General features: G+C 44.1%; 1 pseudogene across 1 annotated transcript; it reads left to right on the forward strand.

The window, feature by feature from the left end:
* The first annotated feature begins 7,154 nt into the window (after positions 1-7,154).
* On the forward strand, positions 7,155-8,113 carry LOC309807739 (olfactory receptor 5P55-like; annotated as a pseudogene). Its single transcript has one exon. The product of its transcript is annotated as an olfactory receptor 5P55-like (transcript).
* The last annotated feature ends 12,520 nt before the right edge of the window (positions 8,114-20,633 follow it).

Here is a 20,633-nt window from a genome sequence, read left to right on the forward strand (position 1 = left end):
TCCGGGATCGGGGCACGAACCCGTGTCCCCTGCATCGGCAGGCGGACTCTCAACCACTGCGCCACCACGGAAGCCCGTGGAGCTTGATTCTTGATGCCAGACATTCAAAGTCTGCATGTCCTCCTGGGCTCTAGGCCTCTGCACCCATATGTTGTCCTCTGACATCTCATCAGTGAGGCAACCCCTAGGCTTGGATTTTAAGTTCAATACTTCTCTTCCACTCACTTATATAAAAATGTATTTAAAAAAAAAAAGCTAGTTCAGTCAACTGCTAATTGCTGTTCTTTGGACATATATACAAACCAGGAAAATCCCATAAAGAAGACAGTGAATTTTCCTCCTGTGCAAGGTAGGAGACCCTCCCATGGCCAGGGTTCTCTCTGACATCTTTCCATCCAGGCTAGAAGGAGAATGTCTAGTTCTCAGGGGCTTTCCCCTTCAGCAAATCCTCTACCTTCCTGACAATCCCCTCATCAGCCCTCCCAAGTCACTTTCAGGTGTTCCCACCAAATGTGTGGTCACTTTCGGAATCAGCCTCAACACAGAATCTTACAAATGGGGACCAGGACCCTCCTCACCTCTGTTGTTCTCCACATGCATCCAATTCACGCAAGAGCTAGATGCATTCAGGTTGCTAGCCAGAGTGTCTCAAACTCTAACCAGAATAGGAATCAACTGTGAATCTTGCTAAAATGCAGATCTGACTCAGTAGGAGGGCTGGGAGGAACCAGATTCTGCGTTTCTAAGGAGCACCCTGTGATGCTGCAGGTATGCCAGCTCTCTTTGGTAACCAGGTGCTAAAGATCAGTGACCACAGCTTGTGAACATCTGTGCCATCTGGCCAGGAGGGAAAAAAAAATGAAGCAAGAGAAAACCAGGCAGGGTCCCTTGGAGAACCACAAATTTTCTTCTCCCCCAAAAAGGAAATGTAGGAAAGTCCAGCAAGGCTGCGAGTTCTCTGCATGAAAACCAAGCCAGAGGCTGCACACTAATATTTTTATTGGAGGTTTCATGGCTCTGGATTCCAAATTGTTTTAACCCAAATTTGCTTTAAGATAGGCGCTGTTGGTAACTGTAAAAGAGAAGCAATAACTTAAATATCCCTCATTAGGAGACTTCTTAAAAGAGACATTCATGAAATATCTTTTGGGGGAAAAATGGCCAGCATTTAATCACTGACATTGAAAGGCCTCCAAAATAGGTTGTTTAAAAAGAAAAACAAGGTGGGCTTCACTGGTGTCGCAGTGGTTGCGAGTCCGCCTGCCGATGCAGGGGACACGGGTTCATGCCCCGGTCCGGGAGGATCCCACATGCCGCGGAGTGGCTGGGCCCGTGAGCCATGGCCGCTGAGCCTGCAGGTCCGGAGCCTGTGCTCCACAACGGGAGAGGCCACAGCAGTGAGAGGCCCACGTACCGCAAAAAAAAAAAAAAAAAGAAAGAAAGAAAAACAAGATGCAGAACAATGTTTATAGTTTGCTACCATTTGTATCTTTTAAGAGAAAGGAGAGTATATATGTACATGTATTGCTCATGTAAGCAATGACTAACAACAGAAAAATACACAGGAAACTGGTAGCTTCTGAGGAAGAGAGGTGAGTGACTGGGGAACCAGAAGGGGCAGGATGGGAGGACTTATTTTCACTGTAGTCCCTTCTGAATTTTGTACCATAGAAACACAGTTCCACTCAAAAACAAAAACTAAAATTGAAAGACAATCCCCTTGTTCTTACTTCTGTACCTCCATCCACCCAAAAATTCAATGAAATTGATTCACTCAACATTTTCATGTACCCTCTTGGTGAGTCCCCAGCTGAGTTAGTTCTCAGAACAAGGATCAGAGTAGCCTTGCCTTGTGTCATTGCTGGGGAGACCGCGAAAGGTGTGTGCTCAGAGTCTGGATGCTCTGGGCGTCCTGGTTTCCCTTGTGGAAACCAGGAGACCTGCCACAGAGGTCAAGAACTGACAGTCTGAGTCCTCTGCAGGTGGCAGAAATTCTGTACACCTGGATCACCCTCGGAGGCTGGGTGAATGGTGAGAGTTTAGGATTGTCCTCTAATTGGATGGCTGAGCTAGAATCTGTGACTGGAAACTTCAGGTGGGAGAACAACTACTTCCTTTAAAAAGTCTTCTTGTAAGGACCTCATACTATACTTAGGACATGTTCTGTTCTCCCGAGTTATTTCTGGTTTAGACATCTGATTTAGGCTGGCTGAACTATTGCGTCTCACTGTTCTTCTCTGGTTACCCTATATGGTCTCTTGATTCTCATTAAGTAATTTCCCTAGCTTGTGTTATTTACCTTCTTTTCTGAGGCTGTGATTCCCTCCAATGAAGAGGGGATTACGCCAGTTGCTCTCCCTAGAGCCATCCAGCTTCAAGTATCAGTTCATCCATTTGGGACCTCAGGCAGGTTACTCACCTCTCAAATGAGGTCAGGATGGGGGGGAGCACCTAGCCTGGAGAAGAGCACAGAGCAGAGGCTCAACAAATATTTGTTTCCTCCATCATAATATTTCTGCCTCCCTCCACCATCACCCAGGATTATTATAAGCACCTCATTCTTTTCAAAGCACCTCTGTTTTTACCATCTCTGAATCCCAAAAGCCCAGCCAAGACTTGTCCTTTGCACTTTGCAGATGAGTACATAGGACCCAGCTTTCTCCAAGTGACTTGCCAGTGTCACATCACCAAGTGTGGAACTGGAACCATACCCCCATCGAGGAGCTCCTGGGAGAACTCCCTGAGCGCCACTCCTCAGGGAATTAGGTTCTCAGTCCTGTGGCTCCTTCCTGTTTCTCCCCGTCAGTACTTTCAAATCCACAAGTATTTCAGCTCCCACAATGTGCTGGGTTACAAGCAACTTTTTTTAATGTCCAGATCTTTTGTACATGGAAAGGATTATCTAAAACCATTTATTAATTGATTATATCTTAATCTGTACATGTATTTTTTGTGGATTTGTGATCTTTACTGGTTGATAAGTCTAAAAAGTTGACCACCAACTGGAGTCACACAGTCTCCAAACATTGTGTGACTAAAATAAGCTGAAACTCCTTGGTGGATTAACATCATCATAATAATAAAATTGAATGAGCATCTACATTGTCCTACGGTGAGAGATTGGCCTCACGGAATTGGGACCCTGAGATTCTCACTTTTTTTCCACTCTTTATTTTTCAAGTATTTTCCTACTGAGTTGTAAATTTGGAACTTAGTTTTTCCTAGGCCATTAAATGCAATTTCTAGTTTTTCTTAGGCCATTAAATGCAATTTCTAAATATAATAAATTTAATTATATATCTAGTAATGTTTGTTAAAATTTAAAACAATCGGGGCTTCCCTGGTGGCGCAGTGGTTAAGAATTCTCCTGCCAATGCAGGGGACACGGGTTCGAGCCCTGGTCCGGGAAGATCCCACATGCCACAGAGCAACTAAACCCGTGCGCCACAACTACTGAGCCCACGCACCACAACTACCGAGCCCACGCACCATAACTACCAAAGCCCATGTGCCTAGAGCCTGTGCTCCGCAACAAGAGAAGCCACCACAGTGAGAAGCAACTGCACCACAACAAATAGCCCCACTTGCCACAACTAGAGAAAACCTGTGCTCAGCAACAAAGACCCAACACTGCCAAAGGTAAATAAATTAATTAATTTAAAAAAAATTTTAAACAATCACACTTGATCTTTGGTTAATGCTTCCTTTGCCCAAAACTCTAACAGATTAAATTCCCCCAAATAACTTAAGTGCTGTTTAAAATCAAATTCTCTTAAATAATCCAAAGTAAAGTCACAAAAAAAAACCTATAGGAGCAAATTCTCCTAAACATTTAAACACTATTTATAAAACATGATTAATTAAATGCTCTTAAACTTTTTAAACTACAATCACCAATTTAATTTAACCTGATTTCCAAGCCCTTCAAGTGCCTTCATAAATATTTAAGCAACTCCTGAAAATTACTAAATCAAAATGTTTATTTTTGGTAAATCAAATGTTCTGCATTTTAGCAGAGTCTAATCAAACATAGATTTAGTTAATTCAGTTTAGCTAATCATTCTCCATATTTCAAGTCTAATTAAGTAAATACTCTTAATTGTTTCAAGCACCTTAAATAGTATGCAGATGCAATATATATATATTCAAATATGTATTCAAGTTCATATTAAATAGTATAATTGTCACATAAACTTGTCATCTTAAAAATAGATCCTACACACAATTATCAATGCAGGGTGCAAAGCATACACCCAACTGAAAAGACTCATCCTGAGGCTCCCACAGCAACTGGAGTTACAAATGATTGTCCAAGATCCAAGATGAGCGTTGTGGAGTCAGTGATTTGGGCTATGACTTCAAGACTGGAAGAGGGGAACATGGGTCTTCCTCCCTCAAGTGTTCAGCGCATCCTTCATGTTAACCAGCTCCTTTAGTCAGGTTCTGCTGCTATAACAAGGTACCCCAGGCCCCAGCTTCCAGTGGTATTGAGTTTCACAACCCAGTGCATCATCTTTCAATTCTACTCTTACCTAATTCTTTTTTGTTTTGAACATTTTAGTTTAAAAGAATTTAGACTTACAGAGGAGATATAAACATAGTACAGAGCGTTCCTGTCTACCCTTTATCCATCTTTCTCTACATGACCACAGTACAACTGTTGAAAATAAGAAATTAAAATTGTTGCAATAACGCTAACTAAACTATAGGTTTTATTTAGATTTCATCAGTTTTTCCACTAATGTCCGTTTTTGTTGTTGTTCCAGTCTCTAAATCCAGGATACCACATTGTCTCGAGTTGTTAAATTTTCTTAGTCTCCTCCAATCTGTGACAGTTTCTCGGTCATTCTTGTCATTTTTGCTGTTGACAGTTTTGAGGCATACTGGTCAAGTATTTTGTGGAATGTTTCCCGATGTGGGTTTGTCTGATGTTTTCTCATGATTAGGTTGAAGCTATGGATTTCTTACCCAATTCTTATCATAAACATTCTCCAATGTCTGTCACCTGATTTGGGCAAGTGGAATTCCAAACTCACCCATCTGGGTAGTAACTATCCTCTTTGCAGCCTGATTTGCCTTGATAAGACTCTGTATGTTCTTTTTTCTTTTTGGCCATGCCACGTGGCATGCAGGATCTTAGTTCCCTAATGAGGGATCAGACCCATGCCCCCAGCAGTGGAAGTGCAGAGTCTTAACCACTGGACCGCCAGGGAAGTCTATTGAGGGCCAACTATGTGCCAGTCACTGGAGATACAGCAATGAACAGAATTGACAAAAATGCCTGGCTTCACGGTTCGTGCATCTTAATGTCAGGGTAGAGATCATAAACTAATCAGTCGTGTGTGTGTGTGTGTGTGTGTGTGTATAGCATGTTAGGAGAGAATCAGTCCTACGAGGAAAAAAAGATCAAACCGAGAAGAGGAATAGTGAGTGCTGGAGTAGGAGAGAGTTTCCTTTAAATAGGGTGCTTAGGGAGGGCTGCACAAGCAGGTGACATTTGAGCCACAGCTTAAAGGAGTAGAGAGAAGGAGCCATGTGGCAGCTAACTGAAGCAAAGCGAGGGTAGGGGCCAGTTAGCACAGAGGTCCTGAATCATGCCTGGCGTGTCCTGAGAGGAGTAAGGAGAGACGTGTAGCTAGAGCAGGGTTAGGGAGAGTGGGGAGAGGAGGATAAGAGAACAGAGAGGTAAAGAGAGTGTCAGAGTAGTGGCCAGCCTAGCAGAATGGGCTTTGAGGGCCATCGCGAGGGTTCTGACTTTCAGGTGTTAACAGAATCACCCTGGCTGCTCCTCATAAGAAAGAAACAAGACACCAGCTAAGACCAGTTGCAGTAACCCAAGCAAGATAGGATGGTGCCTCTCAAAAAAGGGTGAGAAGTCAGTATACCTTTTGAAGGTAGAGCCAAAATGATTTGCTGAGGGATTCAATGAGGGGTCGGGGGGAAAAAGGTCAAAAATGTCTAGAAGGTTTTGGCCAAAAGAATTGAAAGGATTGAGTTGACATTACCTGAGTGGGAAGACGTTCTTATCTAATTATAGTTAATTTATATTCATTCATTGACATGAGGCACAGTGATAGATATCAGGGCACAAATTATTGAGATATTAAGTAACTCTCCTCCTACTAGGAGTAAAAAAATGCAATAGGAAAGATGGATGGGCATTTTTTAAAATTTTTATTGGAGTATAGTTGATTTACAATATTGCGTTAGTTTCTGATGTACAACAAAGTGAATCAGTTATATATATGTATGTGTATATATATATATATATATCCCCACTCTTTTTTAGATTATTTTCCCATATAGGGCATTGCAGAGTATTGAGTAAAGTTCCCTGTGCTATACAGTAGGTCCTTATTAGTTATCTATTTTATATATAGTAACAGTAACGTGTATATGTCAATCCCAATCTTGCAATTTAACCCTCCCTTTCCCTTTCCCCCCTGGTAACCATAAGTTTGTTTTCTACATCTATGACTCTGTTTCTGTTTTGTAAGTAAGTTCATTTGTATCATTTTCTTTTAGATTCCACATATAAGCGATACCATATAGTATTTGTCCTTCTCTGACTTACTTCACTTGGTATGATCATCTCTAGGTCCATCCATGTTGCTACAAAAGGCATTATTTCATTCTTTTTTATGGCTGAGTAATATTGGATGGGCTTTATGTTAAGATATGGTGCTATTAATTCAACTAAAGGAGTATTTGTGAAATTCAGGGGAGAGAGGAAGGGAACAGACCTCTAAGCTGGATTTGGAGAGACCCAAGGACATTCCAAGAAGAAAATGTTGAATGTGTGAAGACATAGACATTTGCAATAACATTGTATGTTTGTAGAAGTAAGTTTTTCAGAATTGCTAAAGGGTAAACTGAGAGCAGGGTAGCATGGAGGTATTTCAAAGAGAACATCTAGCAGATTAAAGAATTTAGACATTATCCTAAGAGAGACAGGGAGCACTTAGCACACAAGCATGATTGTGACATCATGGGATTGCTGTGGGATTCGGAGAACAATCTGCCACTCAGCGACAGATGTGACTTTTCATTTGTAGTAGATGTTAAAGGTTACCTCTTTGATGAGAATGTTATTGTTTCTCCATTCTTGTTTCTCCTCCTCTTCTTCATTGTCATGCGAGAAACACACCAGTTCAATGGCCTGGGGTCAGAAGCACACCACAGTGAAGGGATTCATCCTGCTGGGCCTCACAAACAGCGCAGACCAAAAATAACTCAACTCCTCTTTGCCATCTTCCTGCTGATCTGCTCTGTGACTCTGGTGGGCAAGCTGGGCCTGATAGATGTGATCCATGCCAGCGCCACCCTCCACACCCCCATGTACTTCCTCCTGAGTGTGCTTTCCTTCCTTGACATCTGTAGTGCCTCCGTGTTCACTCCCAGGCTGCTGATCAACTTCCTCACCACTGACCAGTCCATCTCCTTCGTGGGCTGTGTGGTCCAGATGGCCCTCATGATCCTCCATGGCACAGGGGAGTGTCTGCTTCTGGCCATGATGGCCTATGACCAATTCGTGGCCATCTGCCACCCTCTCCTCTACCACACCATCATGTCCAAGCGTTTGTGTGTCCAGCTGGTGGTGGTCACCTATGCTGCTGGGGTGTTCATTTCAGCTGTTCAGACAGGGAATGCCTTCATTTTGCCCTACTGTGGTCTCAACATCATTGATCACTACTTCTGTGACATACCCCCCCGCCACCATGCTCCAACTGGCCTGCTCAGAGACAGCCATGGCCAATGTCATCTTGCTCGTCTTTTCTGCCTTGGTCACTGTCCCCACAATCTCAGTCACCTTGGTCTCGAATGCCTACATCCTGGTCACAATCTGTAGGATGAGGTCCTTAAAGGCCCAGCGCAAGGCCTAATCCACCTGTGCCTCCCACCTCACTGCCCTCTCCCTTTTCTATGGGTCTGTGTTCCTTGTATATGTCCAACCCACCCTGAAACTGCCTCAGCCTGTAACAAGATCCTCTCTGTGTTCTACACCATTGTGTTCCCCATGTTGAACCCACTGGTCTACAGCCTAAAGAATAAATATGTCAAGGCCTCTGCACAAGTTAGGGTTCTTAAGCTAAGCAGAAAAGTAATTTGTTAGAAAAGTGTCTGGTAGCCCATAAGATAGAAGAGAAGCCTAGAGAACCCAGCCAGGACAAGAACCAAGAGAGGCAAGGCACAGCTAAGAGCCTGCCACAAGAGTAGTCTGTGCAGGATAGCACCATAGGAAGCATCACCTTTGGGCTCTCTCCATGGCTGCAGCTAGCACTGCTGCCCCAAGCTTTCAACACAACTCAGCTGCTGGACACAGCCACCTGCACTAGCCACCACACCTCCCTCTATAGCATCCAACTATGTATCATCTCTAACTGATCCTAGACCTTCCCATCATTCCCTGAAGCTCAAGTCCTAAGCAGGAGTATTCACCTGTCTGGCAACGTAGCTATTCTACATCTCTTGATATATTAACCACATCCAGCATGGATATCTTACATCCACTGAGCTCCTACAACCACATTTCTGTTGTACAAAGCCCTGGGAGGTGGAAATAGGACCTCCTTTCACTTCAGAAGTGGGAGCTGGATTCTATATTCTTCCTGTCTTGAGAGTTCCCAAATATAGAAAGGAGCATTGAATGCCAAACAGTGAAAATGACGTATTTCAATAGGAGAAACCTTCCCTACAAGGCTCTACAGGGAATGTTGCCCTTCTGAATACATGATATTGGAGAAATAATCCATGTGGTGTTTGAGTATAGGAAGGAGATAGTAGTCACTCGACTTTGTGGGAGAGAGTGGAGGCTCCAATTAGCCAGGGCCCAAAATGTGCTCTAAAGCAGTAATGAGCTATTATTTCTATGTAAATGGCCAATTAAACAAAATTAAAGGCTGAAAGACCATACAACTTTCTTCAATCAAGATCAAATTACCTTTATGTTTTTAGACAAAACCCTACTTGTATTGTAACAGAAATCAGTCTTACTAATTTAAGAGTGGGGAAAAGGAGGTGGAATTTATTGTGAAACCCAGACGTCAACTGAGGTTCAGTATCTTTTGGGGATTCAAATAAAATTGGCTTGAACCCTGTTCCATGCGTGGTTGTGTCCCCACATCCCTGCCAACCTGGAAATCCTAGGTAACAGGAGATGGGCTGTAAATGTGTTTTATGCTTTGCCTGGTTACCTCTAATTCTGAGTTCCTTAATCCACTGAATTACTTCAGTTTATGAATCAGCCAGGGAGGAAGAAAAAGCATGGGATTAAGAATGTGGATGATGGGCTTCCCTGGTGGCGCAGTGGTTGAGAGTCTGCCTGCTGATGCAGGGGACACGGGTTCGAGCCCTGGTCTGGGAAGATCCCACATGCCGTGGAGCAGCTAGGCCCGTGAGCCACAACTACTGAGCCTGAGCATCTGGAGCCTGTGCTCCGCGATAAGAGAGGCCGCAATAGTGAGAGGCCCACACACTGCGATGAAAAGTGGCCCCCGCTTGCCACAACTAGAGAAAGTCCTCGTATAGAAATGAAGACCCAACACAGCCATAAATAAATAAATAAATAAATAAATAAATAAATAAATAAGCCAAGCACTTAAAAAAAAAAAAAAACAGAACAGGTCTTATCCAATGGTAGCAAACAGAACCACAATAACTTGTCTACCCACAGACCACTTAGTCTCTCCAGTTTCTTTAAAAAAAAAAAAAAAAGAATGTGGATGATATAAATGGGGAAGAGGGAAAAACAAAACCTGACCATCTTAGATCCTGATGGGGAAGAAAAAAGGGGAATATAGGCAGGTTGGGTTAAGGGCAATACAGCTGGGCTTGAGGCCTGTGAAGAAGACAAAGAAGCAATTGCATCTCTGTCAGATAAATCATTCACCTGTAACTTCACAGATGTCTAAGTGAAACTTTTTCCTATAAAACTAATTAATCCATGGGTGAACCTGTTGATCAATGCTTAGTGATGATATTGGAATCACCTCCTGGCTTTATGTTCAGGTTTGAGGTCATTTTTCTTAACATACTGTACTAGGCTTCTCCAGAGAAGCAGAACCAACAGGATATATATGGATAGATAGATATAAGAGGAGATTTATTATAGGAATTGGCTCGTGCAGTCATGGAGGCTGAGATCCACAATCTGCCATCTGCAAGCTGGAGAACTAGGAAAGACAGTGCTGTAATTCAGTCTGAACAAAAGCCTAAAAACCAGGGGGCTATCGATGTAAGTTGTGGTGAGATTCTGAAGGCTCAGGAACCAAGATCAGCAATATCTGAGAGCAGGAGAAGATGGAGGTCCCAGTTCAAATAAAAACAGCAAAGTCACCCCTCCTTGGCCTTCTTGTTTTATTCAGGCCCTCTACCGACTGGATCATGCCCACCCACATTGGGGAGGACCATCTTCTTTACTCAGTCTACCAAGTCAAATGCTAATCTCTTCTGGAAACCCCTCACAGACACATTGAGAAATGTTTTACAACTATCTGTGCATCCTTTTGTCCAGCCAAGTTGACACATAAAATTAACCATCACACATACTAAGGCTAGAGCATGCTCCAGCCGGTCCCCTACCACCTCCGCAATACTCCATCTCAGACTCAGGAAGTTAGGAACTGCAGTCTCTTCATGAAAATAAGCCATTTGCTTAATGAGAAAGTTTTCTTTATTTATTTTTTTTTTTTTTTTAGAAAGTTTTCTTTAAATAATAATTTCCCTTAGGGCCAAGGAGACGCAGAGGACCAGGAAACAGAGAAGGGGAGGTGCCAACCCCTCCTTCACTGCCCTGGTAAACTCAGACTCTGCTTCCTAACTTCACCAGTTCCTGAGCACATGTTGCCAACAGCCCTAGGCAACCTAGTCACTGACTGAGAAGTGAACAGTTTCCCCAGAAATTGATGGGTGAGTAGCCTAAGAGGAATGGAAAGAAGACAAGGCAGAGGTGTGAGCGCAGGAGCAGTTGGTGACATGGCAGAGTTTCCCCAGAGAGACAAAGCAGCCAATTCCTTCAGCCCCCCACATCCTGCCCTCTCCAAATGGAACCCAGCCCTCTCCTCCCCTCTCCCTTCACCTAAAACCATCTGGCATAGAACCCAATAGGAGTCATTGGAATGTTGGTTGGAAATTAAGTCAAAGTGTTACCTCTCTCAAGAGCATTTGAATTAAATTACACATCTTTAGAGCACCCAGAGCCCAGCCAGTACCTGAAGATCTAGAACTTTCCATTGGGTGGAAGTGGAGCCAAAGGTAGGGTCAGATCAAGCCACAGGTGCTAAAAGGAAGACCAGTCTGTGGTCCCAGAGAGGCAGCCAAAGCACTGGGCTACAATGGATCACAGTCCAAGCAAACAGTCAGTGTTGAATGAGTGTTTACTGTTACCAGTGACTGGCTCCATCACCTGAGAAAAATTGGTCAGCCTTGCTGGGCCTCAGGTCTGTCCTATGTAGAATAGAGATGATCCCTAAAATCTCCTGTTTACAGATGGAAAGGGGGATAAATCACTTTGAATCTCCTGGATGTTCATCTTGTTCTCAAGGCTCTCAAACTCATTTAAACTGACCCTAAAAGTCTTTGGGGGAGGGACATTGTAATGAAGTGGGGAGTCGGCCCTGGCACTGGGATCTTCAGTGGAAAACTCAAGCTCTCCAGCGGCTGATAACTTCACTCACCAAGCATAATGTCTCTCCAGACATCACTTCCAGGGGCAACTTGGGGCAGGATGGAAGGAGCCAAAATTAGATAAGACAGGGGCCTTCCTTTGGAGAAAGAATCTAAGACAGTCTGAGGGCATCTCCAACTGGAGCTGGCCAGAGGTAACTAGTATCTCAAGGAGAGGGAGATGGACAGATGTCCTTCAGAAGATTCATGGATCCCGCTAGGGTGTGGCCACCCTGCCTTCTCCACAGGATCCTGAATGCCGTCCACACCCCCCACCAGTGTCATAGACCCTGTTTCATCCTTACCCTCTCCGGGACCTTAGAGAAACTGGCCAGTCCCAAGAAGCTGAGTTAGATGGGAAGCAAGCCTGGCTCATAGGCAGTGCGTGGATAAGCTCTGTAAAGATGAACTTGCTCCATGGAGGGGTACCAGTCAATCTCAGACCCCATTCTTCTACCCTAAGATGCTCATAAAGTATGATGTTTGATCATTTGAGAGACTGAAGTTTCAAGGCCAGCCCTCCAGAGTTGTTATCACCCAGAAAACTCTATGCCCAATAAACACTGTATCTGAAGCAGGACCTCAGGGTCTGAACAGTGCGGCTTCCCTTGGGTGTTACTATTGCATCCAACAGACAGTTTGCTGTTCTACTCACATGCTCTTTGAAGCTCAAAACTGCAATTCTTTATAAAAATGACCCAATCACTCAATTTACAAAGTTGTCAGTAAACAAGTGATGTGAGCAAAACTGGCAGGCTCTCAAACTGTGCCCTAGAAGACCAAAGCAAGAAGGAAGACCAGAGACAGACTTGAGGACTTATGGGCAGGATGGGATGTTTAAAATTTCTTAGCAGTTCCTATCTGACATTGCTGCCTTCATGCCTCTCCCCCTTCTGACTTCCACAGTCACAAGAGTTGGGCTCAGACATTCAGCCCAAATGTGGGTCGCTGTCTTGGCAGCCCCAGCACTGAGTCTCCACAGTGGAGCTCCTGGGAGAAGCCAGAGTTTTCACTCAGTGTGATCATCACAAACCATGGTTAAAGCCAACTCACCTGCCATGCTCACCCCTCATTTCCTCTTCCCCAGGCTTAGCTGTCACTGAGAAATCACATGCTCCTAAATACAACCCAGACCTACTGGGTAATTAATCTACCTCCTTAGCCACCCATTCACTCTCCCAAATTTCCTTCGTTCTCTTTCCCTATGAACCAGAAATCCTAAGACAGAAGATTGTAGATTCATGAGAGCATAAGGTGAAACAGAAGTTACATGGGTCATGGAATCAGACAGGACTGGTGTCTGAATCTGGTTTTTCCATGTACAATCTAGCTTAATTTGTCAACAAGAAAGTTGTGTAAAGATTAAATACTTATATGGTAAGAGGCTTAGCATATAGCATGGTTTAGAGTAGATGACCACTTGATACCAGCTTCCCCACTTCTTCTAGGATTATTCATTCTGGGCATTAAAAGGGCATTGGCTGCTGATATCAGTGATGTGGTCAGGCAAAATAGCATTTCATTTTGCCCTCCTGTGGCTCCAGCATCGTTAATCATTACTTCTGCGACCTCTGCCTCTCTGCCTAACCTCCAACTTACCTGTGCTGACATTGCCAAGGCTGAGGCCATCCTCTTCCATTGTTCTGCTTACCCTCTGCATTGTCACTGTCATCCTAGTCATGATCAGAAGGATGCATCCCCTGAAAGCCCAAAGCAAAGCTCCCTCCATCGGTGACTTTCATCTTCCTGTCATCTCCCTCTTCAATGGCACCATCGTGTTCATATATGCTCAGCCAAGCCCTCAAATTCTCAAGACAATGGGCTAAACCCTGAGGTCCTGTAGCAGGACAGAACCAAGACAAGTAATCAGATCTTGCAGAGCACAGTAACTCTAAACCAAGGATGAGTCAAAGGCCAAATACCAGGAGAAGAAGGATAAGATTTCAAAACCCAGGCCAAGATAAGAAAGGCAGCATCATGAGTGAAATCAGGGTCAGACACAAAGTTAGACCAATAGGTGGTACCCTTGGGGGCAAGACAAATATCAGATTCCTTGTCCTTAAGGCCATTGGAAGTCAAACCTAACTTTTGAGGAGCCAGCCTCAGAAAGGGGTATTTCAGATCTCTCCAGACTCCTGCTTATGTACAAAATTTGTTTGGAGTTAAGCTTCTTTTAAAGACCCATCCTCTCCTATTCTGGCACCTGACCTTGACCTCTCCTCCACAGCTCTATTGCCCCTGATAAGAGACAGTGGCCAAAGACAGCGCTTCAGAGGCTGCAGTGAAGCGTACTCTGTTCCAGCACCTGTTTCCTCACCAGCCTCTTTTTTTCATGAGCTCTCCACTCCCAGGACAGCATACAAACACAAGCACATTTGTCACTGAGACAGTGCTGAATTATTCCCACAGTTACATTCCTACAAACTCTGCTCACCGTTGTTATCTGGCTGTGTATCTCGCTTCCTCAACTGAACTGCAGGCTCTCTGAAGCAGGAACCAAAGCTCATATTTCATTTCATCCCCAACTGAGCCTAGCACAGTGCTGGGTAGTTAATCGGGGCATATTAATTAAGGCATATGTATTTATATATATTTCACCTCTTCCTCTTTGGATTTTCGGCTTTTAGACAGCAGAAGATAAAAAGAATACCAGTTGTTGTTATTCTATAAGGCTCGGGACTTTATGAAACACTCTGCTCCCTGAAGGAGGCATTTGCCCAATAATGATCATTAATAGCTAATATTTATTGAACATATATTATGTGCCAAGAATTCTGGGAGGCACCACATACACACTCTTTCATTTAACACTCATAACAATTCTATGAGTAGGTTATGCCTATTTCACATATGAGAAAACTGAGAGTTCAAGAAATCTAGGGTCAAATATAGTTCAATGGCAGATCCAGGTCCAGCTGATTCCAAAGCCTATGCTCTACTTGAATGTCTAAAACCCCTTGGGTTTTTGCAGAAAATCATACAAGTTTACATTTCTACTGCTTCCAAAAAATCCAGAGAACTTCTCCCTATTTCCCATCAAGGCCCAGCTTTTCTATTAGTCCCATAGAGTCTTGACTCCTACCAGGAGTTTTCAGTTCCTACAGAGCACCTGAAGAGCTACTTGGAAGAGGAAAAAAGAAATGGGATAGAAGGGACGGGAAAAATTAGGAAATGAAAGGGCCCTTGGTGCCACTGCTCTGGCCCCACTCCTTTTGCTACGAAAGAAAGCCCCAATTTCCTAAGCCAGTTACCTCTCCGTCATCACCTTCCTGAGTTCCATCTTAATGCTAGGGTAGAGTTTCTTTGTGAGTCACAACAAATAATGAAGCCACTTTTTCTTCCAAGGCAAGTCCAGGCTGGTTTCAAGAGTGGACAAGCAGTGATTCACTGATTGAATCATAAATGGGGGGCTTGGAGAAGGAGTGACGTTGCTTAAAGTAGCATCTCTCCCCCATATCAGAGAAGGGTCTATTGAACCAGGACCTCAATTTTTCCTTGTGCAAAAGGAAGTATTTAGAAAATATGATCTAAGGAAGGTCACTTCCGGTCCTGATATTCACATGAAATCTGAACCCACTTGGCAGTACCAGTGAACCTATGTATTGATAAAACATATACTGATGGGGTAACCTGCCTTACAGGTAATGTAACTCTGCTTTTCTTCTCAATTATCAAGTGGCCAAAACAGAAAGCAAAATGGCTCCCCCCAAAACAGGAAGCAAAATGTTCCCAAGTCACCCTGGGTAAAGAATGGATTGTCAATTGATAACTCTTTGAAACACCACCAGAAAACTTGTTCCTCGACCAAAGCTAAGTTTATTAGACATACTATAATAAGAGAGAATACAGAATCTTAGTAGTTCTCAATAGGAGGAAATCAATGGAAAATATTTATAGATTTTGGGGGTCTGGATTCAAGTGGTTTAAGGTGGATCTTCCACATCAAGGAGCAGATCAGGACTGGACAAAGTCTGTGACATTATAGTTTAGGATTGACAGATACAAGGGGGAAGGGCCTGAAAGCAAATCTTGGTAAATAAACTACTGTTTGTTGAGAAAATTGTTTACCCAAGTGAGTGATCTATTGTCTTAATAGGAGAGATGTTTGCCTAGAGAAGCAAACTATTTGTTCAGATAAATTGGCCTGCAGGAATTTCATGAAGCAAACAGTGAAGTTATTTATTGGTTTATAATCATATCTTCCTAGGCCTGAATTTCTGGGAACAATTAGCTAAGTCATGTTGCCAAATAGGAAGTCTCAGCTTTCAGTCCCAGTAGTTAAACTATGTGGATATAGATGATCTCCAAGCTCAAGTTCAATTTATTCTTTTTTAAACTACCATGAGACTCTATTCTGTTCCCATGGAAACTGAACTTCACCTCACTTCCTCCCACCAGTGACATTAAGCCTGGGCCATAATGCTGTGTGTTTCTCCCATCTCACCCCACAAAGTGAGCAGAGATAGTTAATAGAGAAATAGTTTCAGCTGAAGAAGCGCTCATATCACTTGTCAATCAGGCTTGAAAGAATGGGGTTGTATAGAGCCTGCTACTGACAACTAGAACCTTCTCATGTTAAAAAAATGAATTGTCATAAATGAGTCATGGGGACGTAATGCACAGCATGGTGACTACAGTTAATGATACTGTCTTGCATATTTGAAAGTTGCTAAGAGAGTAGATTTTAGACATTCTCATCACAAGAAAAAAAATTGTAACTACGTATGGTGACAGATGTTAACTAGACTTGTGATCATTTCTCAGTATATACAAATATCAAATCATTATGTTGTACACCTAAAACTAATAGAATGTTGTATGTCAATTATATCTCAATAAAAAATGTTTTTAACTAAAAGTCAAAACAGTTTTAAAAAATTGCCTTAGGTCAATTAGCTAGATGCTGGCTCAGTAAGTGTGAAGAAAGGACTTCTCAGAGGAAACAGGAAGGAGCCTGGTCCGAGAAGCATGGACCATCTGAATTAGGAGAGATGAGATAGAACTGGGGTCACAACCAAGAGAAGAAGTTTGCCCTGGAAAAAGATATCAGGCAGGGCTTCCCTGGTGGCGCAGTTGTTGGGAGTCTGCCTGCTGATGCAGGGGACACGGGTTCGCGCCCCAGTCCGGGAAGATCCCACATGCCATGGAGCGGCTGGGCCCGTGAGCCATGGCCGCTGAGCCTGCGCGTCTGGAGCCTGTGCTCCGCAACGGGAGAGGCCACAACAGTGAGAGGCCCGCGTACCGCAAAAAAAAAAAAAAAAAAAAAAAAAAGATATCAGGCAGCTGAGGCTGCTGTATTAACGACAATACCCAAATCTCATTGGCTCTCAGCAGCAGGAAGTGTATTTCTCACTCGTGTTCACGCCTATCATGAGCCAGTAGTGAGTCTTCTCCTTTTCATTCCAAGATTCAGGCTCATGTAAGAGAAGCCCCTATATCCTGGACATGGCTGGTGTCATAGCAGAGGGAAGAGAGGGGATATGGGAGACCACGGGGTGGCTCCTGAGGCATGTATGCTCAGAGAGGGCAAAATCACTTCCATTCACAGTCACGGGGCCACACCCAGCGATGTGGCCAAGCTTAATTTAAGTGAGGAAAGAGAATGGATAAGAATTCTTATCCGAGAGCTCCAGGGAGGAGCACTGACTCTTAGGCAGCATAATAAAATCTAGCACAATGAAGGAGACATTGCATTCATGAGTAGAGGACTGGCAGCATGAAGGGGGCATTTGCGGGGTAGATGCATCAGACACCTCGTGCAGGTTGGGATGCAGCGCAAAGGTCAGAGGACTCAGCACTGTTTCACTTCTACTGGCGAGATTCAGCAGGTCTTCCCAAGTGAATAAACCCCCTCTTACCTGCAGGAAACATGGGCAATCCAGTCGCTCATCTGCTGTGACTCTCTCCCAGATCTGTAGTCTAGGGACTGAATTTCTTTTACCCAAACAAGTCATTTGCTTAACAAGGCCTCTTGCTTTATGAGGTGATTTCCCCTGGGATTGTGGAAACCCACGGTGCCAGAGTCCCCAAGGAGTGAGCCAGTGTCTTCCTTCCTGGACTGGGAAAAGCAGTCTTTCTATACCCTGTTCTCACTGGACTTGGCCCTCCAGGGCCCATACCTGAGGGGGTGTGTCAAAGTTATTTATAACAGTGAAAAGTTGGAAATACCTTATTGTCAACCCAGGGGGACAAGTAAATGATACCACACATACACAATAAAAAACATGCAGTGATTAAATACAATTATGTAGACTATTACATTTTTTTTTTTTTTTTTTTTTTTTTTGTGGTACGCGGGCCTCTCACTGTTGTGGCCTCTCCCGTTGTGGAGCACAGGCTCCGGACGCACAGGCTCAGAGGCCATGGCTCACGGGCCCAGCCGCTCCGCGGCACGTGGGATCTTCCCGGACCGGGGACTATTACTTATTGATTGATATAGGGAAATGCCCATGGCATGAGTGAGAAAGTAATGACAGAATATCTTGCGTAGTAGAACTCTGTTTGATTCTGTTTATGGAAAATCGTGGTCATGATTGCATTGAGAAATTTATAACACGAACACTCACCAATGTCCATTTTCTGTGGTAGCAGGATTTTAGATGATGTTCTGCTCTCTTCTTGGTTCTTTTCTGTGTTGTTTAAATTTTTTACAACTAGCATGTGTTATTTTTACAAAGACAATAGAGCTATTTTGTAGGTGGGAAAAATTATGTTGGTTTTTTTTAGGTGGAGAGATGTATTTTCAATATTGTTAAGTGAATAAAGCAAATATGATATAATCCCATTATTGTATATTTACAGCAAATATACATGCTTGTTTCCCAGGGATATTCGGAGGATCAAAGGAAATAACAATTGAGGAAGCTACATCTAGACCATCAAAGAGGGCACATATGTTGATGTCATTATCACTTCCAGTCACTTCTTGTGAGACCTGGGGATTATGTGGACTTGTGTCCCTGTGCACGTCTCAGCCTTTTGAGTCTCAGTAACCTGAAGACAGGCCCACCAGGGATGGACACTGTAAATGAAGAGCATCTGTCCTAGCATTTGATGGAGAATCCCTGCTCCTCAGGGGTTCCCAGACAACCCTCCCAAAGACCTCTCCAGCATACCTTGGAGACAACCTGCAGTTCTAGGACTGCTCCTGGGAGGACCAGTCACAAATTCCCACTGGCACATTTCTTAACTCTAGGGGTCATGATGAAAAAAACTAGATGAAACTTAAGACGGGAGTCTTCCCAGCTTTGTCACAACTGGTTGAGAAGTCCTCTTGAGAACGCTGGTCAGAGGCAATTAATGAAAAGGGGAGAGGAACACCCCAAGAGGTCTGCAAAAACAAGGCTCATGGATGGATGGTCTCTGCTCAACCACAGTTAAGTGGGCTGAGAGGTGGATGGATGGTCTCTGCTCAACCACAGGTAAGTGGGCTGAGAGGTGGACTCCTAATACCAGTAAGGGTAAGCCCTTCCTCATGAAGGGCTCATCCTCCTCACACCATTCAAATCTGATCAGCCCCTTCACCGAGGTGACTGGGAAAAAATTGGAGCTCAGAAGCAGTGCACAGTAAGGTTGAAATTAATTTCCTTAGGGTTGTACCCAGGGACCTCTTGGCTTTTTTTTTTTTTTTTTTTTAATATTTGGCTGCATCATGTCTTAGTTGCAGCACGCGGGATCTACATTGAGGCATGCGGGAATCTTTCCTTGCAGCGGGCAGGCTTCTCTCTAGTTGTGGCACAAGGATTCCAGAGCGTGCGGGCTCTGTAGTTTGCAGCACGCAGGCTCTCTCGTTGAGACACGCAAGCTCAGTAGGTGTGGCGCGCCAGCTTAGTTGCCCTGTGGCATGTGATATCTTAGTTCCCTGACCAGGGATGGAACCTGTGTCCCCTGCATTGTAAGGCAGATTCTTTACCACTGGACCACCAGGGAAGTCCCAGGGGCCTCTTGGCTTCTACTGCCCACATTCTACCCTCTCTTAGCTTCAACTACCAGCTTTACTTTGTACACCAGAGACCTTGGGGTTCTCCCTGATGCTACTCTCCTCCTCACACTGGCATCTTCAGCCCATCACCAAATCCTGACATATTTACAGCCAAACATCACTCAAATCCATTTACCTCTGTCTGTCTCCACTACCCTCCACCCCTCTAGTTTAAGCTATGAATCCCCCCTGGATGATTTCAACATCCTCCCAACAAATCTCCCCCATCTACTGACCCTCTTCCAATCTTTTCCCCACAACTGAATTTAGAGTGATCTTATCAAAAAGGAAATATGGCCATATCATCTCTCTGGTTAAAATTTTTTTATGGCATCCCAGAAAAAAAAAAATCCTTACCATAGTCTCGGGTACTAGATAATAACAGCATAGGCTCTAAACCTGACCACCTGAATTCAAACCCCAGTTCTGCCACTTATAGCTGAGCCTTTGGGCAAGTCCCTTAACTTCTTTGTGCCTTGGTTTCCTCATATGTAAAATAGAGATTTCAGTAGTACATCTCATAAGGTTGTTGAGAGGATTAAATGAAGTTAATGGTGTTTAGAACAGTGCTTGACACACAGGAAGCACTCAGTAAATGTTACAAAGCACCGCCTGTCTGCTGGCCTCAGCTTGCACATGCTCCCTCCTTGCCCTCTACAAGCACTGGCTCTTTATTCAGCTCTTATTCCTCTCTAGGCTCGCTCAGACCTCCGGGCCTTTGCATAGGCTGTCCCCACTCTTCTCTCCCGTGAAAAATTCTTCCTGGGGAAAATCATCCTTGGGGGCTTCCCTGGTGGTGCAGTGGTTGGGAGTCCGCCTGCTGATGCAGGGGACATGGGTTCGTGCCCCGGTCTGGGAAGATCCCACATGCCGCGGAGCGGCTGGGTCTGTGAGCCATGGCCGCTGAGCCTGCACGTCCGGAGCCTGTGCTCCACAACGGGAGAGGCCACAACAGTGAGAGGCCCGCGTACAGGAAAAAAAAAAAGAA

Source organism: Mesoplodon mirus (assembly GCF_964341445.2).
Source record: "Mesoplodon mirus genome assembly, chromosome: 7".
Taxonomy (NCBI): domain Eukaryota; kingdom Metazoa; phylum Chordata; class Mammalia; order Artiodactyla; family Ziphiidae; genus Mesoplodon; species Mesoplodon mirus.